Source organism: Triticum aestivum, chromosome 7D (genome assembly GCF_018294505.1).
Source record: "Triticum aestivum cultivar Chinese Spring chromosome 7D, IWGSC CS RefSeq v2.1, whole genome shotgun sequence".
NCBI classification, from domain to species: domain Eukaryota; kingdom Viridiplantae; phylum Streptophyta; class Magnoliopsida; order Poales; family Poaceae; genus Triticum; species Triticum aestivum.
The window spans coordinates 32,406,152-32,425,355 of NC_057814.1; the positions used below are offsets into that span (position 1 = coordinate 32,406,152).

General features: G+C 45.4%; 1 non-coding gene and 1 pseudogene across 1 annotated transcript; both read right to left on the minus strand.

Annotated features, from left to right (window-relative positions):
• Positions 1-790: 790 nt before the first annotated feature.
• LOC123171808 (5S ribosomal RNA) lies at positions 791-909 on the minus strand. Its single transcript, XR_006485414.1, has one exon. It is a non-coding gene; the product is annotated as a 5S ribosomal RNA (ribosomal RNA).
• A 301-nt stretch (positions 910-1,210) lies between these two features.
• Positions 1,211-1,329, minus strand: LOC123171602 (uncharacterized; annotated as a pseudogene).
• Positions 1,330-19,204: the final 17,875 nt, after the last annotated feature.

Below are 19,204 nucleotides of genomic sequence, written 5' to 3' on the forward strand. Positions count from 1 at the left end.
GGGACGTATGTTATGAATATTGAGGGTAATATGATACATCCATAACACTGACGCTAAATGTCGCAAGACTAAAAGAATACCACACAAGTGTGGCACTACATTTGGTCACATTGGAGAAACCCGCATGGAAAATTCCATTATGATGGATTTTGAAGTCTTTTTGATTTTGAATCATCTGACACTTGCAACTTTCCTCCGAAAAGTGAAGTGACTAAAATACCGTTCACAGGCCATAAGGAACGAACAACAAACTTATTAGTGATCATACATTTGATGTGTGTAGTCCGATAAGTGTTGTTAGTGGTGGATTTATTTATCTTCAGAAATGACTCAAGTAGATATATGGATATTTACTTGATGAGACGTAAGTCTGGATCTTTTGAAATCATTCAAAAGGTTTTCAAAAATGAAGTAGAAGTTATTGTAACAAGAAAATTATCTTTAGTGCTGATGGGATCCGGTGCTTTAGTGCTGGTATGATCGCATCCGACATGTTACCCCCGTCTTCGTCCCTTATGCTTGCCCCTCCCAGCTCCACTACACACACGATTGCACATTCCTTTGGCCGCTCCCGCTCAACTACGGAGACGAGTTTTACCACGGTTCAACTGCACCAGTGCCTATTTACCATGGTTTCGACCCCTTTCAGAACACGCTTGCCGCCGCTAGACGCGTGAATAATGAGCAGCGAGCTAAAACTTACCGTAAACGTGCAAAATAATAAAACGTGCTAAACATACGTCGCGCTCGTGCGTTTTGTTTTGCACGCGGTGCAAAAAAAATTAAAAAGGGAATGCAACACGAGGACTTCCCAGGAGGTCACCCATCCTAGTACTACTCTCGCCCAAGCACGCTTAACTTCGGAGTTCTGATGCGATACGGTGCTTTAGTGCTGGTATGATCGCATCCGACATGTTACCCCCGTCTTCGTCCCTTATGCTTGCCCCTCCCAGCTCCACTACACACACGATTGCACATTCCTTTGGCCGCTCCCGCTCAACTACGGAGACGAGTTTTACCACGGTTCAACTGCACCAGTGCCTATTTACCATGGTTTCGACCCCTTTCAGAACACGCTTGCCGCCGCTAGACGCGTGAATAATGAGCAGCGAGCTAAAACTTACCGTAAACGTGCAAAATAATAAAACGTGCTAAACATACGTCGCGCTCGTGCGTTTTGTTTTGCACGCGGTGCAAAAAAATTAAAAAGGGAATGCAACACGAGGACTTCCCAGGAGGTCACCCATCCTAGTACTACTCTCGCCCAAGCACGCTTAACTTCGGAGTTCTGATGGGATCCGTGTTGGAGAACGTAGCAGAAATTCAAAATTTTCTACGCATCACCAAGATCAATCTATGGAGTTTACTAGCAACGAAGGGAAGGGGAGTGCATCTACATACCCTTGTAGATCGCGATGCGGAAGCGTTGCAAGAACGCGGATGAGGGAGTCGTACTCGTAGCGATTCAGATCGCGGTTGATTCCGATCTAAGCACCGAAAGTACGGTGCCTCCGCGTTCAACACACGTGCAGCCCGGTGACGTCTCCCACGCCTTGATCCAGCAAGGAGAGAGGGAGAGGTTGGGAAGACTCCATCCAGCAGCAACACGACGGCATGGTGGTGGTGGATGAGCGTGGCAATCCCGCAGGGCTTCGCCAAGCACCGCGGGAGAGGAGGAGGAGGGAGAGGGGTAGGGCTGCACCAAAAGGAGACGTTCTCATGTCCGTATGGCAGCCCAAACCTCAAGTATATATAGGGGGGAAGGGGGCTGCGCCCCCTTTAGGGTTTCCACCCCCAAGAGGAGGCGGCCAGCCCTAGATCCCATCAAGGGGGGCGGCCAAGGGGAGGAGAGTGGGAGGCGCCCCACTAGATGGGCCCTAAGGCCCATCTGGACCTAGGGTTTGCCCCCTCCCACTCTCCCATGCGCCTGGGCCTTGGTGGGGGGGCGCACCAGCCCACCTGGGGCTGGTCCCCTCCCACACTTGGCCCACACAGCCTTCTGGGGCTGGTGGCCCCACTTGGTGGACCCCCGGGACCCTCCCGGTGGTCCCGGTACATTACCGATTTCACCCGAAACTTTTCCGGTGACCAAAACAGGACTTCCCATATATAAATCTTTACCTCCGGACCATTCCGGAACTCCTCGTGACGTCCGGGATCTCATCCGGGACTCCGAACAACATTCGGTAACCATGTACATACTTTCCCTATAACCCTAGCGTCATCGAACCTTAAGCGTGTAGACCCTACGGGTTCGGGAACCATGCAGACATGACCGAGACGTTCTCCGGTCAATAACCAACAGCGGGATCTGGATACCCATGTTGGCTCCCACATGTTCCACGATGATCTCATCGGATGAACCACGATGTCGGGGATTCAATCAATCCCGTATACAATTCCCTTTGTCCATCGGTATGTTACTTGCCCGAGATTCGATCGTCGGTATCCCTATACCTTGTTCAATCTCATTACCGGCAAGTCTCTTTACTCGTTCCGTAACTCACATCATCCCGTGATCAACTCCTTGGTCACACTGTGCACATTATGATGATGTCCTACCGAGTGGGCCCAGAGATACCTCTCCGTTTACACGGAGTGACAAATCCCAGTCTCGATTCGTGCCAACCCAACAGACACTTTCGGAGATACCTGTAGTGCACCTTTATAGCCACCCAGTTACGTTGTGACGTTTGGTACACTCAAAGCATTCCTACGGTATCCGGGAGTTGCACAATCTCATGGTCTAAGGAAATGATACTTGACATTAGAAAAGCTCTGAGCAAACGAACTACACGATCTTGTGCTAGGCTTAGGATTGGGTCTCGTCCATCACATCATTCTCCTAATGATGTGATCCCGTTATCAACGACATCCAATGTCCATGGTCAGGAAACCGTAACCATCTATTGATCAACGAGCTAGTCAACTAGAGGCTTACTAGGGACATGGTGTTGTCTATGTATCCACACATGTATCTGAGTTTCCTATCAATACAATTCTAGCATGGATAATAAACGATTATCGTGAACAAGGAAATATAATAATAACCAATTTATTATTGCCTCTAGGGCATATTTCCAACACTTATTAGTTCTAACCTTGCGAGCCTCCCCATGTATATGACGGGGATGTATATCTTACCGGAGGGCGTACATGGCTCGTTCGATAAGGAGCTTGCTAAGTTCTTCTAGCAGGCAGCCAATGGCCGCCAGAAGTATCACATGGTCAAGTGGGCGGACATCTGCATGCCCAAGGACCAGGGAGGCCTATGAATGTCGCACTCATGCTGAGATAGGTGTGGAGGATCATGCGAGGCCATGGGGGCTTGTGGCTTCAAATCATCCAAGCAAAATACCTAAGGGGAGAACCCCTGTGTAGGGGAACGCAGCAGAAAACAAAAATTTTCCGACCTACGCACCAGCCCAGGACCACTATGGAGACTGCATACATGGTTTGATCTTTTTCGTTACCGACTCGTAGCGCAGCGGGAAGTAGAGTCGATGACGATCGGCGGTGCAGATCCCCGCAGCTAGGATTTACAACCTCCCAACCGCGAGGATGTATACCCTCATCTGCTCCTCAGACAGCCCTCCAGGAGGCGGTCGAACAGCCCCCCGGACGGTGTCGCGGACAGCCCTTCGGGAGGACCTTCGAAACTCGAACGGTCACTCGGACAGCCCTTCGGGAGGACCTCCGAAACTCGGACGGCCACACGGACAGCCCTTCGGGAGGACCTTCGAAACTCGGACGGTCACACGGACAGCCCTTCGGGAGGCACTCACGAACTAAGACCGAAACTACGATCTCTCTACAGAGTTGCACACATACGGTGTCATCTATCCGGCAGGGCTTCGCCGTCTAGAACTAGTTCCTGCCGGAACCCAGACAGCCTTACGGCTCTACGAAACTCTTTTCGTGGGAGGGAGAGAAGAAGCCAGATAATGCATGGCATGTGTATGAGAGCAAGGGATGAGTGTGGAGGGCTGCCCCTCCACCTCTATTTATAGGAAATCCCAAGGGGGTAGGGTAGTTTCACAAAAAACCCAAAATGCACATGAATGAAGTCCTTCCACAAGGACCTAGGAGTGAAACCAAGGAACAAGAGGGTCCCCAAGGGGGGGATACCCCATGTGGCCGGCCACACCCCCATGAGGGGCCCAAAAAATGGCTCCTATCCATCCATGTCATCCCCAAGATCTTTTGGAGCAAAGCCCCAAAAGGTGGCTTTCCATAAAGTAACCATAAAGCTGATTTTCACTATTCACGACGACATTTTTCAGCGTCTGATCGAACTGAAAATATTTATGTGGGCTAAGAACATTTCCAGTACCCACTAAAATGATTTTCAACGCGTTCCGAAACAATTCCGGTTTTAGTGATTTTCATCTGCGAAACGCATCTGAAGTGGCTCCGGCAGCTCCGGAACATTTCCGGTTTTTATCTCAGAAAATTCCAAAAAGCTTCCAGAATGATTCTGGCATCCTCCAAGAATTATCAGGCATGTGCCCAAACCAATTTTACTTAATGGTGTATCCCGAAACAACTTTTCGGTATCATCGAAACTTATCCGATGACCTCTCTCTGCGGTACGATTCCGCTGTCCGAAACTTTTCGGTGTCCGAAACTTTTTCGGTGATTTTCTCTCAGACTCCCTGTCTAGTATTCAGCAGATAGATGACCCTTAAGCGTGTGACCCTATAGGTTCGGTGAAGTATAGACATGACCCGGAACCCCTTCCGATCAATGATCAACATCGGAGCCGTGGACACCCATATTGACCCCTATACCCACACGAATAAATATTCGAGTGAACCTCCAGTTGCCGTGTGCTATTCCTGTTGCTTCGCGATATGTTACAAATATCCGAGGTGAGACATGTTGGCATTCCCGTGGATCAACAACTTGTCCACTATGCTAGTTACCTCGTTACCGGTATTGTTCTCTTTTCTCGTTATCGTGTTCCGGCATCCCCGTGATCAAATCACAAAGTGTCTGGCCAGACGATGATGGATACCGTAACACCGAGAGGGCCCAGAGATATCTCTCCATCGTCGGAGGAGCAAATCCCAATCTTGAGCTATCAAGTTACTTGACACACTTTTCCATGAACCCGTAAGCCGCCGTAATAGCCACCCATTTACGGATGACGTTTAACAAACCCCAAAGTTCATGAAGCAAGCATGAAGAAACTCGATACTCTCATGGTCTAAGGAATCATGCAAACGTTAACCATCTCTGTGTTATGTACCAATAAACTTGTGACGAATGAATCTCATAGCATAACATCATGCCGGGTCGATTCAACACAAATGTTCTCTTAACATTATGCCCTCAAGGTTGGTAACATAGACATGCCCATGATCAGGAAAACATAACCATCATGCAACACTTGAGCTAGTCTTAGAGGCCAGACTAGGAATACATTTTACCGTTTATTATTCCATACGTGCATATGAGTCTTCCTCCGAGCCTCGTGGTTATTGCAGACTCGAGATGTAGGAGATATGCCCTAGAGGCAATAATAAATGTTATTGATTATCTCCCTGTTCATAATTATGTTTATGTTCCATGCTATAACTGCTGTGGTTCCCGAGCCCGTATATCCATAAAGGCTCTGGGGAGAACCCATATGCACGTGTGGAATAATAAACGGTAAAATATATTCCTAGTCGTGCCTCTAAGACTAGCTCAAGTGTTGCATGATGATTATGTTTTCCCAATCATGGGCATGTCTATGCCAAGCAACTTTGAGGGCACAATGTCAGGAAGGACATTTGTGTTGAATCGACCCGAATTGATGTTATGCTATGAGATACATTCGTCACAAGTTAATGGTTTATAACACAGAGATAGTTAATGTTTGCATAATTCCTTAGACCATGAGAGTATCGAGTTTCTTCATGCTTGCTTCATGAACTTTGGGGTTTGTTAAACGTCATCCGTAACTGGATGGCTATTACGGCGGCTTACGGGTTCATGGGAAAGTATGTTAAGTAACTTGATAGCTCGAGATTGGGATTTGCTCCTCCAACGATGGAGAGATATACTCGGGCCCTCTCGGTGTTACGGTGTCCATCATCGTCTGGCCAGACACTTTGTGATTTGATCACGGGGATGCCGGAACACGAAACGAGAAAAGAGAACAAAACCGGTAACGAGGTAACTAGCATAGTGGACAAGTTGTTGATCCACGGGAATGCCAACATGTCTCACCTCGGGTATTTGTAACATATCGCGAAGCAACAGGAATAGCACACGGCAACTGGAGGTTCACTCGAATATTTATTCGTGTGGGTATAGGGGTCAATATGGGTGTCCACGGCTCCGATGTTGATCATTGATCGGAAGGGGTTCCGGGTGATGTCTATACTTCACCGAACCTATAGGGTCACACGCTTAAGGGTCATCTATCTGCTGAATACTAGACAGGGAGTCTGAGAGAAAATCACCGAAAAAGTTTCGGACACCGAAAAGTTTCGGACAGCGGAATCGTACCGCAGAGAGAGGTCATCGGATAAGTTTCGATGATACCGAAAAGTTGTTTCGGGATACACCATTAAGTCAAATTGGTTTTGGCACATGCCTAATAATTCTTGGAGGATGCCAGAATCATTCTGGAAGCTTTTTGGAATTTTCTGAGATAAAAACCGGAAATGTTCCGGAGCTGCCCGAGCCACTTCAGATGCATTTCGCAGATCAAAATCACTAAACCCGGAATTGTTTCGGAACGCGTTGAAAATCATTTTAGTGGGTACTGGAAATGTTCTTAGCCCACATAAATATTTTTAGTTCGATCAGACGCTGAAAAATGTCGTCGTGAATAGTGAAAATCAGCTTTATGGTTACTTTATGGAAAGCCACCTTTTGGGGCTTTGCTCCAAAAGATCTTGGGGATGACATGGATGGATAGGAGCCATTTTTTGGGCCCCTCATGGGGGTGTGGCCGGCCACATGGGGTATCCCCCCTTGGGGACCCTCTTGTTCCTTGGTTTCACTCCTAGGTCCTTGTGGAAGGACTTCATTCATGTGCATTTTGGGTTTTTTGTGAAACTACCCTACCCCCTTGGGATTTCCTATAAATAGAGGTGGAGGGGCAGCCCTCCACACTCATCCCTTGCTCTCATACACATGCCATGCATTATCTGGCTTCTTCTCTCCCTCCCACGAAAAGAGTTTCGTAGAGCCGTAAGGCTGTCTGGGTTCCGGCAGGAACTAGTTCTTGACGGCGAAGCCCTGCCGGATAGATGACACCGTATGTGTGCAACTCTGTAGAGAGATCGTAGTTTCGGTCTTAGTTCGTGAGTGCCTCCTGAAGGGCTGTCCGTGTGACCGTCCGAGTTTCGAAGGTCCTCCCGAAGGGCTGTCCGAGTGACCGTTCAAGTTTCGAAGGTCCTCCCGAAGGGCTGTCCGCGACACCGTCCGGGGGGCTGTTCGACCGCCTCCCGGAGGGCTGTCTGAGGAGCAGATGAGGGTATACATCCTCGCGGTTGGGAGGTTGTAAATCCTAGCTGCGGGGATCTGCACCGCCGATCGTCATCGACTCTACTTCCCGCTGCGCTACGAGTCGGTAACGAAAAAGATCAAACCATGTATGCAGTCTCCATAGTGGTCCTGGGCTGGTGCGTAGGTCAGAAATTTTTTGTTTTCTGCTGCGTTCCCCTACATACAGAGCATTCTTTAGAGGAAGACACCTATGTAAGCCCAACTGTTGGTCACAATCTATGAGATTGGGTAATCTCTAGTAACCTCATGAGAAGGTATGGAGTATGACTAATAAGCTCCACCTGTGGGGTTTAGCCTTCGGCAGCCACGTATCAGCTGACAATAGGCGAAACTTCTGCACGCCAAACTGACAATTCAAGGCATAGTCCATTGTTCAGTTGTGAAGAAGTCTAATCCTGTTGCTCTAGGTGGAAGTTCAACTTAACAGTCTTCACTGAAATTTCTTATATATCAAACATTGTTTGGAATAGTTGACAAACTTATGTGCCTCGAGATCTGGTGGGGGATTGTTGGATTATGGATGGGCTTAGGCCCATATAAGACACCAATCCCTGGTTAATCTTGAGGCCCATGTATGAGATGACAGGTGGTGGGAAGTTTAGTCCCACCTTGCTAGTTGAGGAGAGTTGAGACCCCTTTATAAGGGCTGCTCTACCACTTGCCATTGGGAGCTTGAGAAGAGGAGTGGTACATGCGCGCTCCTCCTCCTCCGCTGCCCGCCTCGCCACGCCTCGCCTCGCCTCGCGCGCGCCGCGGGTTGCGGGAATGAGCCGAGTCGAAGCTTATTTTCGTGGGCCTCTGCCCAGGCCCACGACTTTCTACCCGACGGACTATATAAGAAGGCTTTGGCCAGTGGAGTGACCTAGTTCGGTTCACTCACTCCCTCTCGCGTAACCTAGCCATCATCTACTGTTCCTCACTCTGTGCTGTCTCCGGCGACCCCATCCCGACGATCGCGTGCACGGCTGGTTGGGAGAGCAGGTGCTCCGGAACCCTGTCGTTCGAGATCCTGCCCGGGAGAACGGCAATAAGGTTTTTTGGGAGCGTCTCGATGCGACTGCTCCCGATCCGTCCCCAACTCCGTTGCCGCCGCCGCATTGGCCTGACCAACCAGAGGGTATGATCTGTTCATCCCTCGTTTACTTGTATTTGTGCTGCTCATAGATGGTTCGCTTCTATATTTTGTACGTGCTAGTATGCTTAGGTATAGCTATGAGATGCATACCTTTTATGCCATGCTTACTGTTTACTCATGGATTAATCTAATCGAAAAAGTGCTAATATTTCCAACACACGGTTTATTATATACGTTTCATGCACTTGCGTACGTAGTAGGCAAGCCCAGGTGTGCGATTAGTGCAGCCCTTTTCTCTTTTGATATTCATCAGAGAACACAAGTGTGGGAAGGGGGAACCACCCTTGGAACGTCAGGAAGAGGGTTTATGCGGACAGGGATAGTAAGTTAGCGACAGCGTCGGTACGTCAGTGCACACCGTACTTGCTGGAACATTGTTAGCCAATATATTGTGACTCCATGGTAGTCTGCTTAACTCTAATTGTTTAATACGATGACTAATTCTCGCCTCCACAATAGATCTCAAGTTTCTATACTAAAATAAACGATACGGACAGTTTGTGGTAGCCATTTTGTGGGATTAGATAACTATGCAGCCATTTTCTGTTTGGACTTGTGGTTTTCATATCATATTTTAAAAACACGAGTGTGGAAAGGGGCAACCGCCAGCGTCAGGAACAGGGTTCATACAGACAACGATAGTCGGCGAGAGCCTCGGTACGTCAGTGCATACCGTGCTAGAGCATTGTTGGACCAGTAGATTGTGCCTCCGTCATAGTCTGCCTCTCATTTTGGCAATTAAGGTTTTTCTTTTTTTCTTTTTGCAGAAGATGTAGCTATTTCACGGTGCAGGACACATGTATGCATTAAAAGGTATGATTCATCCTGGTAAGGAATTAGTTGGATCCAAATGAAACAATACTCCACAACTGAAGTGCAGATTAGTGGTTCTAGGGTACGGTTAGAATCACGTTAGCTAAAAACAATAATTATACGAGCTAAAATTACATCGATGTACCCATTTTTTGTCGCATAATATAAATTAAAAGTCTATAACTCATATCACGTGGATGAATAATAAGGTATATACATATTTCAAATATAAAAAATCAAAATAACATAATGAAAATTGATATTTTTGTTTTCATACGAACAACATATGCAAAATAGCCAAGCGTCCGAAGATTGCATATGATGGTGATATTGCTGACATTAATAAGTAATTAAGTTAATAGTTGTTTCTAAATTTTATATCCTGTGACCATGATTATACAAACCATATGTGCATCACCACTGTCTCGCCGTTCGTGATGGAAATCTACAGTGTGGCTCTTAATAAAGTTACCAATATAAATTATGTTTTTCATAAAAGGACAGGGGCATTTGCTACAATATTTTGGCAAAATTTATAACAGAAAGAACATAACACTTTAGACGTACATCCAGGCTATATGAATTTGTACCGATAAGCGTGCGAGGACAATGTAACAAAAATGACTCATTGTGGGCAAACACAATGCATATTGTCACGTACTAAGGTCCTTATAAGCAATCGAACAAATTTAATAGATAGATTTTCACCAATGTCCAATTAAAAATATTTAATATGTGACTCTTTTGCTGATGAGTAGCAAAATGTTTCAATCACATTAATAAATGGGCTGATGGGGGCAAATAATTGGTTGACAAATAATCTGGAGTAAATTCATGCATATATTATTTCTCTTGGGATATTTATATTGTAAGTGTGTGCCATATACCCAAGAAACTTTTCATGGCAAATATAGTTAATAAAGGGAAACAAAAACATAGCAATTCATAAATCTAGCCGCGCATTTGCGCGGGTTGCACTACTTGTTTATAATATTCCAAAATCATTATATGGTTAGAAAGCTCATTTTATGAAGAATGTAAAATTATTTTTTTGAAAGATAATAGATGTTCGTATAATGGTGGCGTAAGCATGCATTTTAGGTCAATGGTGTTGCATGCACGATGTTCGTGCTTTCTCATGTCATATGTGCATGTTGTCCACCTCCTCGGATGTGCGGAGCCTGCATTCCAATAAGAAATGGTGTCCAAATCTTTCACCGCCTTGGTCGGAGGTTGTCCATGATGAGGCGATGCACATGCCCCGGTTTTGATGCAGATGGCCCCACCATCCAAAGCTGTGATGTCATGGTTGATACTCTTTGCGAACTTGTAATACAAGTATGTGGATTTGGGATTTGATTAACCCTCATGGTACTTCCATTAGGTTGAATTCTAATAGATATGTATCACTTGCAAGGCTGACGCTTCTATCAAAACCTGTGCACCTTGCATAAAATTTCTTTTTATCAGTCCACATAGTCTTGGCATCAAACTCATGTTTGACTGCATAAGTCTTGAAACACATCCTGAACTCCTTCATGCTTGGGAACAACTTGCTTACTTCAATAACATGATTTTCTTTGTCATACACACTACAAGCTCATCATCATGTGCGTCATCTACATCATCTGCATCATCTTTCATCAGCTGTCCGTACACATCTTCAGAAGCATCTATGTTAGCATCATTAGGCAAGCTCAATTCACCCCTCTCTTCCTTATCTTGATCATCTACTGGATCTACTGGAATGCCAAAAAAATTGGCCATCTCAGTGTCAGCCATTGGTGCAATGACCAAATCAGTAGTGTCTTCTAATTGTACTAAATTCCAATCAACACAAACAACCCTTGCAGCACCATCACAGTCCTCTTCTGCATCTTGATCAGGCCCCTCTATTACTGTCACTTCACGCGTACACATGGGTGTTATCTGTCTTTGTGAAGCCCAATGATCATCTACCATCTACTAAGCCAATTCTCACATACTCACCCTTCCAATTATCAAACCGCAACAGTGCTACCTCTTACTCTGGACCCAAAAAATGCTTTCCCAATTTTCTCCACAACATTCCTCACGGCCCTCTCTTCCATGCTCTGTATTTCCTGTGAATCAATCTCTTCAAATTCAACCTCCCATTTCATAATTGTATCTCTCTCTCTCTCTATGTCTCGCACGCTACCATCAACTAGCTTTGCTTTAGATGGTAAGAATTCAACACTGAATTTGAAGGTCCGAGCAACATTGCCCATGTTTATCAATGGCGGGCACTGTGAGGCAGCGATAGCAGACAAGGCACACATCGCAGGGTTGAAGAGGTTGGACAAGGTGATTACCTTGTCGACGTTGTCTCTCGTGGCTCCATCTCGTTCAGCCCAACGCCGCCCTGCTGCCGCTCCCCAGTCCCACCCACCTCCGTAATCTGGATCCCGTGGAAAACAGGGGCAAACAGAGGCTCACTTGGTCACATCTAACTCAAGACGGGGGGAATTGTGCCGAATACACTCACCACATGCGCAGCCGCGGTCGTGGACAAAAGCTCCGCCGCCGCCGCTGACAAGAACGAAGAAGAGAGCATCAACCAGAAGCAGGGGAGAAGCACGTGTTTAGTCAGGCGGGGAATCGATGCACTGCCAAGTGGGACCCACCACCTGACGCACTGATTAGTTCGACCCCCTGTTTTTACCTTAACCGCAGTCTCGTTGACAACCGGACCCGTGTTTTAACCACCTGATTGTATTGGGGCTATTATTGCCATGTAAGACGGTGCACAGGAGCTATTTCTGCAACTACATCGCACTCCTTCCAATTCACATGAAATGTGTCGCACATGAGCTATTGACCAAATATACATAGGGCCCGTACGTGGCGTAAATATACATCTTATATCTTATATCTTATATTTACTAATTGGAGGCACCTTTCATGACGTCTCATTGATCCACATCATCAAAATTAATTTAACCGTTAGATTATAAAATTTACTATCAGGATAAAAGAAAAACTACCGTAACGCAAATGACGTCGTTCTATAGAAAAATGCCTCTGGCACGTCCAAGTCCAACGTTAGTTAAAAACAGCCTTATCTACAAAATGTAAGGAAAGCCTCACGTGATCCTTAAAAAAAAAGAGGCAAGCCTCACGTAAAAAAAAGAAGTCCTACGGGAAGACGCATGTAACAGACTAACACGTCCACATCCAACGTTAGTGAAAAAAAAAAACAAGCCTCACGTACAAGATAATGGAAAGCCTCACGTAAAATACAAGGAAAGTGTCCACCAGTTCCCACAAATTAAGAACGAATCTTGCTTTAAAAACTACATGGCCTCCCATTAATCCACAGCATCAAAATTAACTGATATGCGTAGAAAAAATCAAAAATAGTTAATCCCTTAAATTCTAAAATTTACGATCAGTACAGAAGGAAAAACCGCGTTGCGCGGATTATCACGCCCGGTAGAAAAATACATCTGACACGTCCATTGCAACGTTACTCAAAAAAAAGTATCACGCAAAAACAAAAAGAAAAGGAAATCCCAACGATTAAAAAACAGTAAGCCTTTACCCGTTCCCACAAACTTAGGAGGAAAGCCCCCGTTAAAAACTCCAACGATAAAAGGTCAAAAGAAAATCCACAATCTGGCTGATTGCCTGGAAAACAAAAGTAAGCCCCATCAATCAAATATTCTTCTGTAGACTCCCCTATATGGTCGCTGCCGCCTTCTCTGCTTCGGATCTGCTCTCCTACCAATGGCCGGTGTTGCGTGGAGGCAGTCGAGATTGGCGTCTAGATGACACCGGCTGCGCGAGGTAAGGAAATACTTGCATCGGGTCAAAATTCACGACTAATTGATATACGGAAAAACTAACGTCCACACGCCTCCATCACCACGTATGAACAGATAACATCAACAACAAAAAAATTGGTTTTCAGCTTGAAAATGTTTTATTTCCTAATTAAAAAAGCAAATTAAAAATCCGTTTTCACCATTAAATCCGTCTCGACGAGATCTTCAAAATTAGACCCCATGTTGATATGTTTCGACGAATTTTTTTTTTGCCCAAAAGTTGACATGATGTCTACACTGTAGTTGCCATAGTGCTTAAACTAAATTTGCCATGTGGCAATTTTTGTTTGTAGATCATGGCAATTTTAGTTTTTCGATGATGGCAATTCCAGTACTTTGACCATGAAAATATTTTTTTGTATGAACCATGACAATTTTAAGTGCATGTATCATGGCAATTTTAATTTATGATGCATGGCAAGTCTAGTTTCTTAATTCCCCGTTTTATAATACGTCAAATTACTTTTAAATGTAGAAGAAAATAGCTGAAACATATCATGGCATCTTCAGTGTAAACATCATGGCAATTCATGTGCAATAGACACGGCAACTTTTAACCAAAAAAAAAATTTGTCCAAATATATTGATATGAGATCTAGTTTCAAAGATCTCGTCGCGATGGATTTAATGGTGAAAACAGATCTTCAATCCGATTTTTCATTTAAGAGATAAAATATTTTAAAAACAGAAAATCCAAAAAGATTTCCACATGCATGCATGCGGTGACATGGCGTATTCTGTGTGCTATAGGGTGTGTGGGCGGGTTTGGCTCCCACCACACGTATGGGCGTTAGCGTTGTCCTTAATATAATACACGAGATGAAGAGCCAGGAAGTCAGATTAGAAGTAAGTTAGATTTTTCTCATTATTTTATTTTAAGGAATAAAATTATTTTTGAGGAATAAGAAAATCAGACTATAGTTTAGATTTCTTGGATTGGACATGTTAGCCCACTTAATTTATGGATTACTTTTCATTGGTGGAATTTTGTTTGTACAGATAAAGCACATGGGGCCGCCGATCAGTGTCCACAGTAATGAGCAGTACATCACATCATTCTTTCGATATATACTCTGTAGTAGTACTATTTTATGGGTTTACTACATAATAGCAAATGTAAGAGACAACATTCTAAATATTAAAATTTTCCATTATATTGGAAAACAAAAGATATCCCTGTGGTCGAACAAAATTCAGAATGATCTTCCATCTCCATAAGTCTTTTTCAAATTTAAATCCAGTTAGATTTTGTACTACATCTTACTGTTCCTAATAAACGATCTGAACAAGGGAGGGCATAGCCATATTTGCATATTCCAAGACAACGAGCTTTATATAGGAAATTCTTTAATCTTTCAGATATGCCCTCTAAACAGACAGGGAAAGAGTATCAATATTAAAAGTGCTAGCCTGTGCAGATGCACGGGTTCATGACTAGTGCATGCTAACCTAGACCGCAATACCAATACGCATGCTACCCATGCATCTACTCAGTGCTTAGTGTAGAGCGTGACGTTGGTCCACCACGACTCCATGCAGCTGGACTGGTCGTGGTGCTGCATGTAAACTCGGAACTTGAAGTAGTAGGAATCGCTGGGGGTCACGTTTGTGCCGAACTTGTGCTGGCCATCTATGTAAACGGCCACCGTGGACTCCCGGACGTCGTGTACCACGTTGAGGCGGAACCACCTGTTGTAGATGTCGGGCTCGACCTCCGTCCTGCTGTAGAAGCGCAGGACACCGTCGTAGACGTGCAACTTCAGTACCGTCGAGTGGGCGGCACCCTCATGGTTGTGGATCTGCATCACCGACGCACCGGAGGTCCCCGACGGCACGTAGCCGTAGCCCTCAAACTGCCACACCCCCGACGAGTAGTCGTGGCCCTGAAAGATCGAGAACAATTCATTTATATCTATGTGTGTGAGGCCATGCACGTCTGATTTGGATGGAGCGCAGGTACATATGGTAACGGATGACTTCGGAGCGGGGGTTGGTGTGGGTGGCGGTGTTGAAGGGCTTGTCGTTTCGGTGCACTCAGAACGTCCGCACGCCGTTGCGGTACTGGAACCGCCGGCTCTCTGACGCGTTGAACGGGCTCTGCACCTGGAAGTCACCATTGGCAAGCTCCACCTTCTCGAACCCAGCGGTGGGGTTTCCGCTACCGTCGCGGGCTGCCGCGAGGAAGGTGCAGCCCATGGCCACGAGAAGCACTAGCCATGGACTTGTGAGAGAAGCCATTGTTGCCGTATGTGAGGAGGATGTGTGTAGCGGGAGTATGTAGCAAGCTAGCTGACTAGCTTGGTTCAGATGGATGTGAGAGAAGACGGATCGAGTCGAGAGGTTAAATAGGTAGCACTTGGCCAGTTTAGCGATCGACGTTCAGTTGTTTGACGTGCTTTGGGGTGCACGTGTATATGTATATTATATAGTACGTTTCATGCACTTCCGTACGTATACTTAGTAGGCTAAAATAATGCAGCCTTTTCTCTTTTGGATTTGTGATTTGATATTCATCAGAGAACACAAGTGTGGAAAGGGAGCAACCACCCTCGGAACGTCAGGAACAGGGCTCATGCGGACAGCGATAGTTACTTGGCGACAGCGTCGTTACGTCAGTGCACAACGTACGTGCTTGCTGGAACATTGTTGGGCCAATATATTGTTGTTTTCTTCTTTGATGAAAGATCCAGCATGCTAAGCTGGTATATTTTCTGTGCCTGTTTTTACTGTCACTGTAAATCATGGACGGGTTAGTGAATGGAATATAAATAGAAAAAAAATTGAGTCTGCGGGATTTGAACCGACTACCTCGCTCTTATGTAGGAGTTAGATTAAGATGACTTCAAACCAGAAAATGGTTAACAAGAAAGTTGTTCGTATTATAGAAATTAACAACTTTGCCATTCTGATCATTGCCCATGTCATGCGAATGCCGTACATTTGCATCTCTACTTGTACAGTACTCCACATATATATAAATTGTCGCATGACATTTCAAAGAAAAACATAATGCCATTTCAATGATTGTATCACAAATGCCAGAAACATTGCAAGGTTCAAATTCTAGTATTACAAGGCTCAAATTTATAGATTACTGGATTCAAACTTATATTAAAAATGAAATTCAGCTTTTGCAGAATTTTTGTTATCACCTGTAGATGCCCGCGCGCGCTGATCAGCTGAACATGGACATATAAATGGTTCAAATTGCTATTACAAATAGTTTCTAAATTGCACTATTTCTCCAAAGGGGCCAGGCACTGACAAGTCATATATGGGCTTGAGTGAAAGCGACATAATTGTATTGTTTATATAGCAATTTGCATCTAGCTAACGACATCGCTAAGATAGAGAGCTAGAAGTATCGACAAGATAGACGACCAGGAAACAATATAAGGATATGGCTCTCATATTTACATGACGACAAGAAAATATATCAATGATCAGTAACTACATCTTCATGCTAATTCTTGCATGCGATAAGCAAAAATATCTTTGCATGCTGCAAGCAAATATATCCATACTGGCACCTATTAAATTTGACCGTATAATTCACCTCTATGTTGCCAGTGTGGCATAGGAACAGACATATCATGGCCCACGGTAGAGAATTAACAAATAAAAAAGGATAGATATGGATGTCATGTCTTCAACACGGCACACAAATATATCCGCGACCGGTAGTGAGATCTTGCTGTCATAGATCGAATATATCTTCCATATTTTCACCTATCAAGAATGACCCTTAAATTCCTCTCTCTATGGGCTAGGCAGCATATGAACTCCCAATTTTCAGCCCATGCTATGGACAAAGCCCACGACTGACTCAGACCAAAGTAGAGATGTTTCTTTTGATGGGTACCAAAGTAGAGATGTTTGCATACTATACTACTCCCTCTGTTCCTGAATATAAGACCTTTTAGAGATTCTAATACCGACCACATATGAGGCAAAATTAGTGAATCTAAACTATAAAATACGTCTATATACATCCATGTGTAGTCCACATTGAAATACCTAAAAGGGCTAATATTTATAAACGGAGCCCCTCCGTTCCTAAATATAAGTCTTTTTAGAGGTTTCAATATGAACTACACATGAACGTATATATGCGTAGTTTAGAGTGTAGATTCACTCATTTTGCTCCGTACATAGTACATATTAATATCTCTAGAAAGACTTATATTTAGGAACGGAGGAAGTATATAGTAGCTTGTGGTTGCCTAATGGTTTCCTTAAGACTGGGAACCATTTAACACTAGCCAAATATGACCGTAATATCTCAACATCACAAGAAGTGTTCATACCTTAATAAGGGCATGTCACAGATAGACCTTCAAGTATGACTCACATTACGGACACTCAAATCAACAAATTTTATTCAACTCGTGGAAACTAATAATATACATAGGGCCCGTACATGGTGTAAACATACATGCATGCTACCCTAGACCACAATACCAATACGCATGCTACCCATGCATCTACTCAGTGCTTAGTGTAGAGCGTGACGTTGGTCCACCGCGACTCCATGCAGCTGGACTGGTCGTGGTGCTGCATGTAAACCCCAAACTTGACGTAGTAGGAATCGCTCGGGGTAACGCTGGTGCCGAACTTGTGCTTGCCGTCGACGTACACGGTCACCGTTGACGCCCGGACATCATGTACCACGTTGAGGCGGAACCAACGGTTGTAGATGTCGGGCTCGACCTCCGTCCCGCTGTAGAAGCGCAGGACACCGTCGTAGACGTGCAACATCAGCACCGTCGAGTGCGCGGCTCCCTCCTGATTGTGGATCTGCATCACCGACGCGCCGGACGTCCCCTCCGGCACATAGCCGTAGCCCTCAAACTGCCACACCCCGGACGAGTAGTCGTGGCCCTGAAAGATCAGAACGATCCATTCATATATGTGTGCGACGCCATGCATGGCTGATTTGAAGGGAGCACAGATATATATGGTGACGGGCAATGTATTTACCCGGAGCTTGACTTCAGAGCGGGGGTTGGTGTGGGTGGCGGTGTTGAAGGGCTTGTCGTTTCGGTGCACCCAGAACGTCCGCACGCCGTTGCGGTACTGGAACCGCTGGCTCTCCGGCACGTTGAACGGGCTCTGCACCTGGAAGTCGCCGTCGGCGAGCACCACTTTCTCGAACCCGGCGGTGGGGTTCCCGCTGTTGCTGCGGGCTGCCGCGAGGAGCGTGCAGCCCATGGCCACGAGAAAAACTAGCCACGGACTTGTGAGAGAAGCCATTACTGCAGTATGTGAGGAGGATCGATGTGTGTAGCTAGCTAGCAGGTATATGTCCACAATCAGTTTGTGATTGATGTGTAGCAAGCAAGCTGCCTAGCTTAGTTGAGATGGATGTGGGAGAAGATCGAGAGGTTAAATAGCACTTGCACGGTTTGACGATCGACGTTCACTTGTTTGACGTGCATTGGGGTGCACGGTATATTATAGTATATAAGTTTCATGCACTTGCGTACGTAGTAGCCCAGCCCAGGTGTGCGACGAATGCATCCGTTTCTCTCTCTTGGATTTATGGTTTCATATTCATCAGAGAACACAAGTGTGGAAAGGGGGCAACCACCCTTGGAACGTCAGGAAGCGGGTTCATGCGGACAGGGGTAGTCAGTTGGCGACATCGTCGGTACGTCAGTGCATACCATGCTAGAGCACTGTTGGACCAATATATTGTGCCACCGTGATAGTCTGCCTCTCATTTTGAATACGACGGTTACCTTTCGGTACGTTAACTTTGCTCCCGTACACAGCCGATAGCTCGCACTCGATAGCTCCACAAAGGATCTCACGTTCGTATACAATAAAATAAAATGGTGGAAACATACAATTTTCAAGAGTGAATTGCAGAAAACATCGACATTGAAGGCTGGGGTTGCAGAAA